Raw genomic sequence first — 13,488 nt, forward strand, 5'->3', positions numbered from 1 at the left:
GAAAGCTTCTTGGTGTCACCAACGCGATCAAAAACGGGAAACTGAAGTAAAGGTTTAATATGGACGTGTACCAATATACGTCAGTTGCCGGTAACTTGTCTAAGACGACCACTCAGGGGAACGAGGAAAATTGGCCTTAATTCTTCTAATACGAAAAAAAGCACGAAGACAAGACAAGACCGAGACACAGATTTCAACGTTCAATTATCCTTTAATTATTCACAATCATATTAAAGACGTTCATGTACAAGACATACGTACAGTATACATATTGAATGGAAAGGGAAAGCATTACATCTTACATGTTACATGTAACGTTATAGATGTTATGAACACTGTTCTCACTGAGGCGGACTGAACCGGTTTATGATTCTGTCTGAACCGGATCACACAACCATAACAACGTGTCATCCGTGCAAATATCCAAAAACATTGATACCAGAATAGATATTGGGAAGATCAAAATGATGCTATGAATTTTTTTCCCTCCTCATTATTGAAGATGACAACATTACAAAGATATTACATGCATCAAGTACAAAATGTACTATTTTACCTTGTCTTGATTAATACAACGTTGATGAGCTACGTTTTAAAACATTTACAACGTTGGCAAATGACATGGAGAAGTTTTCGCGCCACGTGAACAGGGTCCTGACCATATATGGAAAAGGCAGTTTTATTCATAAGTACGTCATTTCCGGCAGAGAAACAGACCTGAGGCCGGGCGAGCACGGAGTGACAGTGCGCGAGCGCTAGCCGCAATTTTCTACTCAAAGACGTAAGTCTTCCTCTTAAACTGTACATTATGTGGTTCAACTGATATAATTGAAGCTACGCAGCTATTAATATTGTAGAAATGTTGTCGAAAAGGTGAGAATTAGGGCGATTTCTTGGTGTACCGCGAGGGACCTGTACTGAGGAACCAACATGGCGGCGTACCGGCACTATTTGCATGCTTCCCATGCAAACGATCGTGAGATTTACCCGCACTTTTCCTACTACTTTACCGCGCTTTTATGATCTCCATTTAATGGCAGACGAAAACTACGGAACAGATGGACTTCTTGAGTTCGTCACAGTTTATTTCTTCGTCAATAGAAGCCTTGAGACCCCAACTTTAGATGCTAAGAGTTCAAAACGTCACATGATTATGAGTGAACAAGGTGGTTAGATTTAGAGAATCACGCATTCTTTTTCATTTTACACAAAAAGTTTATCAAGTCTTCGACCTCTGAGGACTCTTATCTTTTGGCTAGAAACGCTTAACGATGTAAAGATTCTTTCTCATAGGAAAAGTTGTCTTGAACGAAAGCTTTGGGACATGTACTGTACATGTATGGTCTTTGTATAATATTTGGGCAATAGTTACTAGTACTGTGTGCATGTATGTAGCTTGTACGGTACAAGCAGTTCACAAAGAAGTAAAAGTGCAGAAGTAAAATGTGTAGACTCAACTAAAAAATCTAATGTTTTTACATCTTGCAAGTGCATTCTTTGGCACAATTCTTTAAAAAGTGGTAACTTAGAGCAAAGACTTTAGCTGGGGTTAGAACTAAACAAGGATGTCTGACTCAGGTCTTAAAATAAAGATATTAGTCTTGTTGCCATTTTTCCTTTATTGCAGCGAAGATAAATCTGTGATATGAGAAATACAACTCATTTTTTGGGTGAACATCAGGTAAAATTCATATTGGTTCAGGTCAAATATAATTTTTCCTTTGTTGAACATTGGCTTATTTTGGCTATCATTTTAGAGAATAACATGTATGGATGTGGTTTTATCAATTTTTTAATGATGAAAATGATGAATATTTTTTGTTTCCACATCAGCAAAGAGCCATAACTCCTTCGTTTCATTCATAATTATGTCATGCTTTGTTTACCCCGTTACTGCCCTAAACAAATGTGCGTAAGCTGGCGGCACGCCAACGATCACACCGTATTGTGTTTCAGCACAAATACTGGAATTGTGCAGCAAACACCTGTACGCATCTTTAAGAAAACCTCAAAGTACCCCAAAAACCAGGTGTACAAAGATTATGATTGCCATTGATTTCTAATGACTACACTAACCCTACCTGTAGTCAGCTGTCTGTAAAATCCAGTTTGTTCTGGTTAAAACTGACCAGTAGATTCAAATATACGGGAGTGTAACAGTATCCGGGCTTACGTACTGTGATACCATGTTAGTAGTACCCCAGTCTAGACCTTACCTCATGTACAAGCAATCTTACATCCTTGTAGAAACCCCTTTACCAGCCATTGTATGCGTTCTTGTTTGTGAGAATGTTGATGTTATTTCCTGTACAATTCAATACATGAATAGTGCACAACATCGATCTCCTCCTTGGCTTTAGATACTTTGTGTAGTACAAAACACTTAACAGGATGCTTTCTAACTTTCTACAACTAGTATTGGCATGTTTATCTATGAAATATCTAATGAAAAATATCATATATGTAATCATGATTTACTATCGTCATAATTTGATTGTTATTGACAGATATGTCATTTCTCTCTTTCCTCTACAGTAAGCCGCTGAGAGCCATTTTTGTGTTTTTTTACGGAGATATCTACATACGACTCGTGAAGAATATTCCAGTGACTTCTCACCATTGCCATGACTGACTGCAGTGACTTGGACAGGTCTGTTTTGGTTTGTTTATCCTCCCTAGCAGCTTGATTGGCACTTGTTTTTACTCAAAGGTATTTAGCACCATGTTCTGATGTCCCACAACTAGTTTATATACATGGGTAAGTCACAAGATGCTTGGGCTAGTCCATGTTAAAAGGTTAAAGGGATTTTAAAAAAAAACATATGCTGTCCATGACGATAAGACAAAAGGTCACTAGTAGTAGTCTAACACAGTTGAAAGGCACCCAAAGCGATTTCAGGGCTGTAAAACTGGATTTTCAAAATCAATTGTCTGGTCAGTTTTTTTAATGTAGTTAGTTAACTTAATTCTATAATTTAGTTACTAGTATATTACATAGCATATTGATATCTATGAGGCAAAAATGTAATGTTGCTGACGGAAAATGGTTGCTTGTCTCGTATCATAGGTTGGTACTAGAAATTTACAAAAAATAAAGGCAGTAATAATGTGACTTGTTTGGGGGCTATTTCAAAGGCTTCAAGTATGAAATGATGATGAAAATGTGCTAAGAAATAGCAGTAAATGTCAATATCAGACAGTTTTCCTCATAAAGAGTATTTTGTGTTTTGCTTCCCTGAAATTGGATGCTTGTTTTAAGGATCTTTATCTTGCACAAATTTTACATGTGACGGGTACAGCATAAAAAGAGGATCCATAACATTGCTGGTAGCCTATAATGTTACGTAGCATGTTTTGATCATCTGAGCCAGAGACCAGTCTGGGTAGGCACATTCTAGCCTTGTCAAGTTGTGTATTTTTCCATCTATACTATAGCCATGTCACCTGGGTGTCAGATGTACTGAGAATATTTTGGGAGCACACAGGTCAATGACCTGAGGTAGCTCGAAGTTATCTCTACTGCTGAGTCTTGCAACAGAAGTAGAGAAATTTGTGGATATCATTTAAAACAAACAAATAAAAAAAAGTACAAGAAGAGATTTAAAACAGTGTACGAAATAAAAAACAAGACAAATTTGGTCAAATGCACGTGGTGATCATAAGGGCCATGTGGAGTGTGGAAAAGACACATGGAGAATGACCAATCTGATACTAGTATTATTTTGTTTGGAATGAGTCCTCATTCTGACATTCTGAAATAGATTTGCTTTAACTGAAGTTGTCAGCTTTGCTATAATTACCTCAACCACTGTTATTGAAAAACCACAGATAATTTGCTGTAGAATGTCATATTAGACTAGACGAGATGGGGTTTTCTGCGCGTGAAAAATTTGCGCGCGCGTGAAAAATTTGCGCGTGAAAATATGCAAATTAGCCGATTCCCAAGGGATTTAAAAACTTTTTGCTGTTTTGGACTTAAAAATATAGATGAAAAGTCATGAAATAGAATTGAGTATCATATTATCACATTCTAGAGTACATAGCCTTGTTTTGTAAACTTTTCAGTGACTTTTAGGTGATTTTCAAAGTTTAAGTTTTCACGCGCAAAAAAGTTTGAAATTTGCGCGTGAAAGAAACTGCTTCATAAAATGCCAAATCAAGCTTATAGAATGGAGAAAAGCCTGGAATTGTTAAATTTAACAATACAAAACCTTGTATTAGTAACTGTTCCATGTTTTTCTGGCAAATTCAAGTAATTTTTTAATTTTGATGTTTCTTGGAAGATATGCAAATTAACCTATTCCCAAGGGACCTAAAAATTCAAACCGAAATTTCAGGTTGTAGATGGAAAATCATGTTACAGGGTAACATTTTTCTGCATTAGAATTTGGTACTGCATATTTTTTGACATTTTCAAAGGACTTTAATTTTTCACGCGCAAATTTTTCACGCGCGCGCAAATTTTTCACGCGCAGAAAACCCGTTCCCGACTAGACTTACCCAGCAATGTGATACCAAGGAATATTGTTAGACTTCAATGTTCACTGGCTTTAGTGGCTTACATCTGTGTTTTCCATGTGAAGTGTACATAAATTGGCCTGTGTAACTGTAACACATTACCAGATTACACCAGACCTGTGGCTATAATTAACCAAGAAGCTCTGACAGTCCCAGAAATAAGTGTTTTAGAATTGGATTTTGTGGTCTCAATTACTGTAATGGGTGTTTTAACAATTCTCTAATGGATGTTTTAACAATTCTCTCATCCCCCCTACAGACAAATAGAGCAGCTTCGACGCTGTGAAATCATCAAGGAGGGCGAGGTAAAAGCTCTCTGTGGGAAGGCAAGGTAACTAAACTAGTGCTCTTCTATTTCTGGTATCTGGAAAACAGTTTTGTCGATTGTAACTATTGTAAGAGGCCACTGTCTGGTTTAGGGGTTTTAGATGTATGTAGCTGTTGTGTTTACAGTTGTACAAGGATGTTAGAGTTTACACATAACCTTGTTTTGATTTATTACTTAATGAAAATACCTAATGCAGTACACAGTTTGGTCAAACCAGTGTTGAAGTGTTATGCTGTTGTTTTAATTTTTATGTTTTGTGAAACTTACTTTTTTCCAGGGAAATCCTAATAGAAGAAAGCAATGTCCAAAGGGTAGACTCACCTGTAACTGTGTGTGGGGACATCCACGGGCAGTTCTATGATCTTAAGGAACTTTTCAAGGTAAGAAACACGGCAAGAAACATCCTTACCTTTATACAACACCTGTCCCTAGCCTCACAATTTTAGTTGAAATATAAAGTAGGTATTAGACCAGGTCAGCATTAAAGTCACTTCATGTGTCGACATTGTGTCTTTCTCTAATCCATTTGATGAGCTTTCCCATGCAAGTCAGATCGCTAGAGAAAGTAGAGAAATGCAGGACACAAAGCTACGGTCACTGTGTACTGTCGGTAACTGTAGAAGAGATCCCTGCAACAGATTGTTGCAACAGATTATGGCATCTACATATTGCTATATAACAAATGTACTCTGTAAGTATATAGGTAGAGTAGTGCAGTTTCTAACATGTATGACTTGTTTGTCCGTAGGTTCGTTATCCAGACCGTATTACGCTGATCAGAGGCAACCACGAGAGTCGACAGATCACGCAGGTGTACGGGTTCTACGACGAGTGCCTGAGGAAGTACGGGTCCATCACGGTCTGGAGATACTGCACCGAGATCTTCGACTACCTCAGCTTGTCCGCCATTATCGATGGAAAGGTCAGAAAATCCCACTACATGTGTTAGTTTAGAAGCACAAGATTTTAGTCTAGTCAGTATGAATCTTGATGTGTTGGAAATAATCCTTGTTTAACCTTTTTCTCATTGCCTAGCCCCATCAGCCACACATATTTGGTGCCAAACGGGTACCTTAGTAGGCTGAAGGTTAACTGGGGGTTTCATGGCAAAACTGTTGAGCTACGAATAGCCCTTCAGCTACGAATTTGGACTAACCATTGTTGTTTTGTTATTGCAGATTTTCTGTGTACACGGAGGCCTGTCCCCATCCATCCAGACTCTAGACCAGGTCAGTAATGTTGCTTTTAGGATAGATGACAGAATAATTTCAGCTGTCTCTCTGACCCATTTATCAAGTCAGATTGCTAAAGAAACTAGAGAAAAGCAGGACACCAAGCCATGGTCACTGTGTGCTATAGAGGAGATCTTTGCAACAAATTGTGGATACCAAATTTATTGAGCCATGCAAGTTTGAATAGTCTTTGAACAAGATGTCTTTAAGTCCAAAATGATAATTATTTAAAGAAGAAGAAGGAACTCTTGACTTGTTATTGTATGATATACCAGTTAACTGATTATGTTTGATTCTTAACACTCTCTTCATGTTTGCCCCACAGATTCGCACAATAGATAGAAAACAAGAAGTCCCTCATGACGGCCCCATGTGTGACCTGCTGTGGTCCGACCCGGAGGACACACAGGGGTGGGGAGTGAGCCCCAGGGGGGCGGGGTACCTGTTCGGCAGCGACGTGGTCGCTCAGTTTAACGCCGCCAACAACATTGACATGATCTGCCGAGCGCATCAGCTGGTGATGGAAGGGTACAAGTGGCACTTCAACGAGACAGTCCTGACAGTCTGGTCAGCTCCTAACTACTGCTATAGGTCAGAACAATTCTTTTACATTCTTCTTATACCATCTGATTTTCCCTTTTGTAACTCAAAAGTAGCATTTCGTTAGTGGAGATTTAGGCTATTTTTGACATTTTTAGGTATTTCCATTGGGCTTTATTTTTTGTGCCCTTTTTTCACCAGCTAGACAGAGGTTTAGGCTTAGGTTTATTTTTGGTGTGTTTTTTAGGCTTTCTTTTTTGTGCCTGCCAGTATCATTTTGTTTAAACCAGCCAAAACAAGGGTTAGGCTTCAGCTTATTTTTTTTGAGTGATTTTAGGGCTTTCTATTATGCCCTGTCATTTTCATACTACATGTATCTTGCCAATTTGATACTGTCATGTAGCCACCAGAAGTCTTCTGAAGATCTGGTTAGAGATTAGCATTTCATGTGTGTGTATACGGTTAATAATTTTGTTTGTGGGGACAGAGGAGGGGTAAAGCATTTTGCAGTTGAATTTAGTCTATGGTACTGTGCTAATGCAATTTCAGAATTTACAGAAATCTGTCTATATCTCTATGCATAATCTCCAGATGGGATGGGAAACAGTGGAACATGATGTTAATAGTGTTTATTGTGTTGTTCTCAGGTGTGGAAATGTAGCGGCCATACTAGAACTAGACGAACACTTGCAGAAGGACTTTACCATCTTCGAAGCAGCACCCCAAGAAGCCAGAGGCATTCCTTCCAAGAAACCACAGGCAGACTACTTCTTGTAATTCCTCTTTAAGACGTTACCAACTGCAGCCCTGTTCCTTATAAGACACTGTGACACCCTGTGCTGAGCATTTAAGACTTGGAAGGATGTGTATTCCTTCTTCTTGGGATCATGACTAGAGTTTGGGGACCTGAAGAAAAAGTTTTAGGATAACATTTATATATTTGTTGCAGTTGAAACAGGACAAACTTAAAATTGAGTAGCAAGGTGGCAAAAGAAATGCAAAATCTACACTTCACAGAAACTCCAGTGCTCAGAGATTGAGATACCACACTTAAAGATCACTTTTTTCTCCTCCTGTCTTCACCGTTGTTATTAATTACAAAGGAAGGAAGAGAAGACTGAAAATCGAAGTTGGGTATGATTTTTACAATATTTTCTCTCGAGAACATGGTTTTTCTTTGAAGTTTTGTGAACTTTAGACAAACTTAACTTCTTGGAGAGCCAGTGTAGTCTTTCCAAAAACACATGGACAAGTGAAATGTTATGATAATTTCTACTTCTTAATATTCGCCAAAAACTAGCTCACATGTGACAAAGAAAATTAGACCAAATAGGTGTACAAAAGATGGGGTCTTTTCAGTCTATTATGTTCCATCTATGGACACATTTCGTTATTGGATATGGAAGCAAAATCAAGATCCCTTGCCTTTGATGGTTTTACTTAGCATTTCCTATTTCAGTGGCACAAATGATATTGAATACAGGACCAGGAATTTAAAGAACTATCTAAAAAAGAAGTTAGTTCACGTCTCTCTTTTTTGTACCCCACTCTGTTAATATATATGTCTATGTTGGTATCTGTGGTATGTATTGTAGGTTTGGTTATACATGTAGCTTTTTGAATGCCCGACCTTGTACTTTAAGTCTAGGTCATGACAAAAAGCTCCTTGCTCTCTTGACTCCCCAAGTACTAGACCTACACCACTGACACTCCAGCTGCAAGAAAAGACACAAGAACTTACTTGAAGGAAAAATCTATTTTAGTCTTTGAACGCCAGCCATGCCAGGAATAGGAGGAAGTATTTTCTTGAAAATGTCACTCAATTTGTCAATGGGACGATTTCTTTATATGTTGATTTTGTGGGAATTTGAATGGAGAATGGGGGAATGAAAGTGAAAAAGAATTAGTTTTTACTTGTATATAAAGCTGAGAACTAGTGTTGTATCATGTCACATTTGTCTTAAAATACTGCACTTTAGGGAATTCGAAGAGACCTTAGAATATAATGCACTGTAATTATTCTTTGTCACTGCCATGTTACTTTCCTGTGTTGTAAGTCTTTTGTTACGAAGCCACACGTGTATGGAAAATGTTGAACAATCGTCATATCAGTTGTTGAAAAATGCAGTTCCCTTGCTACAGTGGTGATGATATTTCATGCTTCACTATGACTTCTATGTATGACTTATGTCACATTGTACCAGTGTACTGTGAGAGAAGTTGGAACTAATATTGTCATGAAATTATGTGTTGTAATGCAAAAAATGCAACTGTTGTCATCTATCACATGGGCAGTCAGCTAATCTATTCATTGCAAATTTAATATTCAATAAGCTGTTTTCTGTTGACAATTGTGCTACCCTTTTAAATCATATTTTCATTTCAGCAACTGGCAGTAGACATTGTTAATATACAACATATAGTTCACTGAATGGCATTTTAGAAAAAAAACTTCACCAAACACCTTTCCAATCAAATGCGGTGGTGAAATCAGCAGACATACAGTGAAGATATCAAGCATTTTGAGAAACACAGAACAATCTTGGAATAATAACAACTAGGTTGAGTCTATAATATAGAAATAACTTGGAAAATATTTCAGTTAGGGAATTCTTGTTATGTTAATGTTTGCCATGTAAGAAAAACCTAACAGCATTTTTATCAGGCATACAGCAATATGGAAGTTACTCTTGTAATGCCCTCTTTTTATGGTATATTTTCCAGTATGACTATAGTCTATATTCCCTTGGTTGTTGACAATATTATCTTGTATGTGTAATACAAGCTGATGTATAACCATTCTTCCTGTGGCTGCTAGACAGAAAGATACAGGAATATTTCATAACCACTAGAATAATACAAAACAATCCCTGGGTGATTCCATTTTGAAAGAAAGGCAGTAGAGGAAAGTTAGAAGAAAGTTGGAGGGAGGGAGTGTTGGAAATGTACTCAAAAGGAAGACCTTGCATTGAAACAGGGATAGACCAGTAAAATTCTCCCTCTCCTCTGAAGTTAAACTTTCTATGTACTGTTTTGGTATCTATTATTATTATAATTAATTACTATTTAACTCTAATCTACCTACTCTCTGCCAAAAGTGATAGTATTTAATGTGTATTTGTTCGTTTTCTGCAATTGCCCCCACCTTCTATATTTTCATCCATCAAGACAGATCCTTACAACACGGAGATCCACATGTGTAGCTGTGCAGATGTTAGTTGATAGGGAGATGTGACTTTTTATTTGTGGAGAAACAAGTGTCCAAATAAACCAAGAAACAGTTTCTATCTGCCATTGCCAGGTGTATTTTATTGTACTACCATTGCTGCTGTGTATACTCGTATTTGCATTTTCATACACAAACATAGATTTCTCGATTAGGCCATGTTGATTTGATTATATGGATGACATCCGCGCGCGCATGAATTTTCGGCCGTTTCCAAAAAAAAAAGTTTTCAACCATACTGTAAATCGTACAAAACAGTTGCAAAATGAACAAAAATATACCGTAAGTTACAAAAAAATAATAAATAAAAATATACCAATGTCGTAGAATGCTGGATGCCAAAATCAAACGAAAAAAGACGAAATTGTAAAGAAATGAACTTGAAGACTAGATTATTCGCTAAACCATATTCTTGTCCCATTTCTTCAACCCTCATGACCACGTAGATTTCATGATAAAAACAACTTTTCTTTTTGCAAAACTTTTTTTTTATTCGCACGCGCGCATCAGTTTTGGGGTTCTCGGCGGATGTCATCCATATAATCAAATCAACATGGCCTTATGGGATCCAGTCACTATTACAGACATGTTTGTTGACTGCGCTTACCGTATCGATCAGAAGCGACCCCTATTATTTGGTTGCAGTATTGCAGTCCTTAACTGATCGAATCTTCTTTATTGATCCAAGGACATTGTGTATAATGTCCTTGACAGGTCGGCTGCCATGAAACTGATCGAATACTGCAATGATATCATCAACCGCTAGATGTCGCCATGTGACCTGACAATTTTCTGTTGCCATGGTCGGTTTTGAATTCATACTATACTATGTACTATAGTGGGGTTTGAGACCTCCGCACACAATTGAACATTCCGACAAAGAAAAGCGCTCCGACCCGTGCCAACAAATTAAGCCCTTGAGTCCAAGAGCTTTTTTCTTTTTGGTCGTGGCCTTTGTGGCCGTCTGTCATCACTGTCCCCGTGAAGTCATTAGACATGCCGTAGACCGTGCCGTGTAAGGGGAAGTGGGCACGGGAACTGTACTTTGTCGGATAGGCATTTTGGCAGCTAATATATCACAACGTTCCTCTTCACTACGCAACTACATGTACAGATCGTTAAAAACACAAAAGGGTTGAGAAAAAACGAGTGATGCCAACGTCTACAGTTACATTTTATTTTTTTACGGATCCAAAGCCGTATAGATCAAGATGCACTGCAAGCATATACATGCATTAGGAGGAAAGACTGCAACGACCTAGCAGCACGTCTTTTGATAAGTTGGCCTCCGACGTAGATGATGACAGAAAACATCGCAAACTTTCCTCCCAATATCTGCTTTGCGATTACGCCAACAGCGTATTTACATGTACTTTGAATTCAAATACGTGTGCATATATTGTCTAAAGACATAAAAATTTTAATACACTACTTCTCTACTATGTGTTTTCATCATCATAACTGATACGCTTTGAACAGTGTATGTATGTTGTAACCGTATACATACGCGTGAATACATCGTTTCTCCAAACCCCCAGGCCTTGCTATTTGAAATAACATTAAGGGGTGTATACTTTCCAATCTACGTGTGTGAATAGTATCTGTCAATTTAAACATAGCGTCAGAAAACATATGACATCAGAAACTTGTCAGGAAATCTGGTGAAACATCACGCTTTCGTCACCTCTGGTCCTCCGACCTAAAAATAAACGTGTCATACGAACCTCTTTTTATCTGTAAAAGTAATTCTAGTCACGGTTAGCGTTGGGGTGGAGAGATATTGAGTACATGCTAACCTGTGTATATATAAATCTGACCTGTCAGTGAGTGCCTAGAGGGTCATGGATGCCAACCCTCGCTGCCAAAACGGGTAGTTTCATCACACAAAACAGGAGCGTCAGGAAAGGGTTACGGTAATCTTCAAGCAGATATGGGGTGGAAAATTGTTAGCCTCTACCAGGCTTCGGGAGACGGCCAACTAAAGAGATATAGTAATATACCGCCGCAAAATGTACTCTCTAGCGGACCAACTCCTCTGGCATGTTATCTCTCTATTTGGCCAATTTCTACTCTTTCCACTACACAAATTCCAGTCGCCTCCCGAAGCCTGGTAGAGGCTAGAAAGTTGTAAGGTTTTCGGTGGAAGACTGCCAAAAAAGCCAACCGTTCAGAAAAAGAGCTCAGATTTTCCACCCAACGTCTGCTTGCGTAGATGGTTACAGGGCTCGTATGTGGATATACTAATACAAGGTATTATGTTTTGTTCTGATTTTTACCCCTTCTGACCACATTTACCGCAAATTACTGTGATATCATCAGCATTTCCTTTTCAACTTCATGTGCCGGAAAGATTCTCAGAATAATCAGAACCCCAAGCTTCCTGGTCCAACCGTTGCCAACAATTGATAAAGTCACTCAGCCAGGCTTGTTTGGCGGTTGAAAAAAAAGTAGATAGTAAAATATTATATAGCATGAATTGGGGTTATTCTTTGTCGGAGGGCTGCAAATGTGTAAATCTAACTAGTATAATCGGTTCACACTCCAAAAGTGGAATCATTCGTCTTCCACTGCCTCGGGAAAGAAGTCGAATCCAATGAATTAGAATTTAGTATCAAAATCAATTAGAATTTAGACGTGCTAGTAGTTAAATGTTATACTGTATTGTAATCCATTGTCTATCTTTTATTTTCATGTTGTTTTTTTTTACATGTACCTGCAGTATAGCGGGTCGAATGAATAACATGCATTAAAATTTCCGAGTATTTTTCAATCGTGATTTTCAAACGGCATATTTTTCAACGCCTGGTGCAGACTAGCCCAGAGAGACGGGAATTTTGCCAGTGATCCCAATAGCTATGATAGCGCTGTTGATATAAACAAAGCCAAACTTTGGTCTGGCCCGCAGGCCTGTGTCTGTGACGGGGAAAGCGGTTGGACGAGTCCAGATCTGCCGGGTTCTCACACAGTCACACCGAGGGGGGCAGGCCACTCATTTGTCGCGGGTAACACACGTCATCACCGGACGACAATAGTATATCAAACTGGGAGGGGATACACGTCATCAGAAAGGCGCGGGCGAGGAACACCGCGTATATCCTGTACTAGTACCGGTGAATGTTAGCGATTTGTCGGGCTGTATCGGACAGGGTGACCCCGACCACCCCACCCACCGCGCGCTCTCATAACACAGCACGGCATTCCGGGACGGGTCAGCTGTTCGGAGACGTGAGGGGTTCCGTGATTCGTCCTCTGGGGGTTGTACTTTGAACTGCGGCGCAGGATTTCTCTCCCGCGACCCGCGTAAAGGTGGTAAACACTACCCGGGAAGCTATTCACCGTTCACAGGATCACCTGCGTGCCACAAATTCGTCACTTCCGGCAGACTGCGCTCTACGTGCCTTACGGATTTTGGAGGCCAATGCGGACTGAATCCGTTCCCCGTGTACATTGTTAACCATTGTTAGCAGCGTAATTGGTTTAATTGTACGGCAGGAAGATCGAGAGGCGGCCAACAATACGGATTAAACCTCGCGGGAATTCACAGATTGGATCCCAAGGCACGCCGTGTGACCGGGTTTGCCCTCTAACCTGTTGTTCCGCCTAGCTTGTTTTGGGTCTCGTTTGAGGAAGGAGGTGGTCGTCAA

General features: G+C 39.1%; 1 pseudogene; it reads left to right on the forward strand.

Moving 5' to 3' along the window:
- Window positions 1-690: 690 nt before the first annotated feature.
- LOC109463233 lies at window positions 691-9,906 on the forward strand (annotated as a pseudogene).
- The last annotated feature ends 3,582 nt before the right edge of the window (window positions 9,907-13,488 follow it).

This window comes from Branchiostoma belcheri, unplaced genomic scaffold, assembly GCF_001625305.1.
Source record: "Branchiostoma belcheri isolate BF01 breed outbred unplaced genomic scaffold, Haploidv18h27 scaffold1, whole genome shotgun sequence".
NCBI lineage: Eukaryota > Metazoa > Chordata > Leptocardii > Amphioxiformes > Branchiostomatidae > Branchiostoma > Branchiostoma belcheri.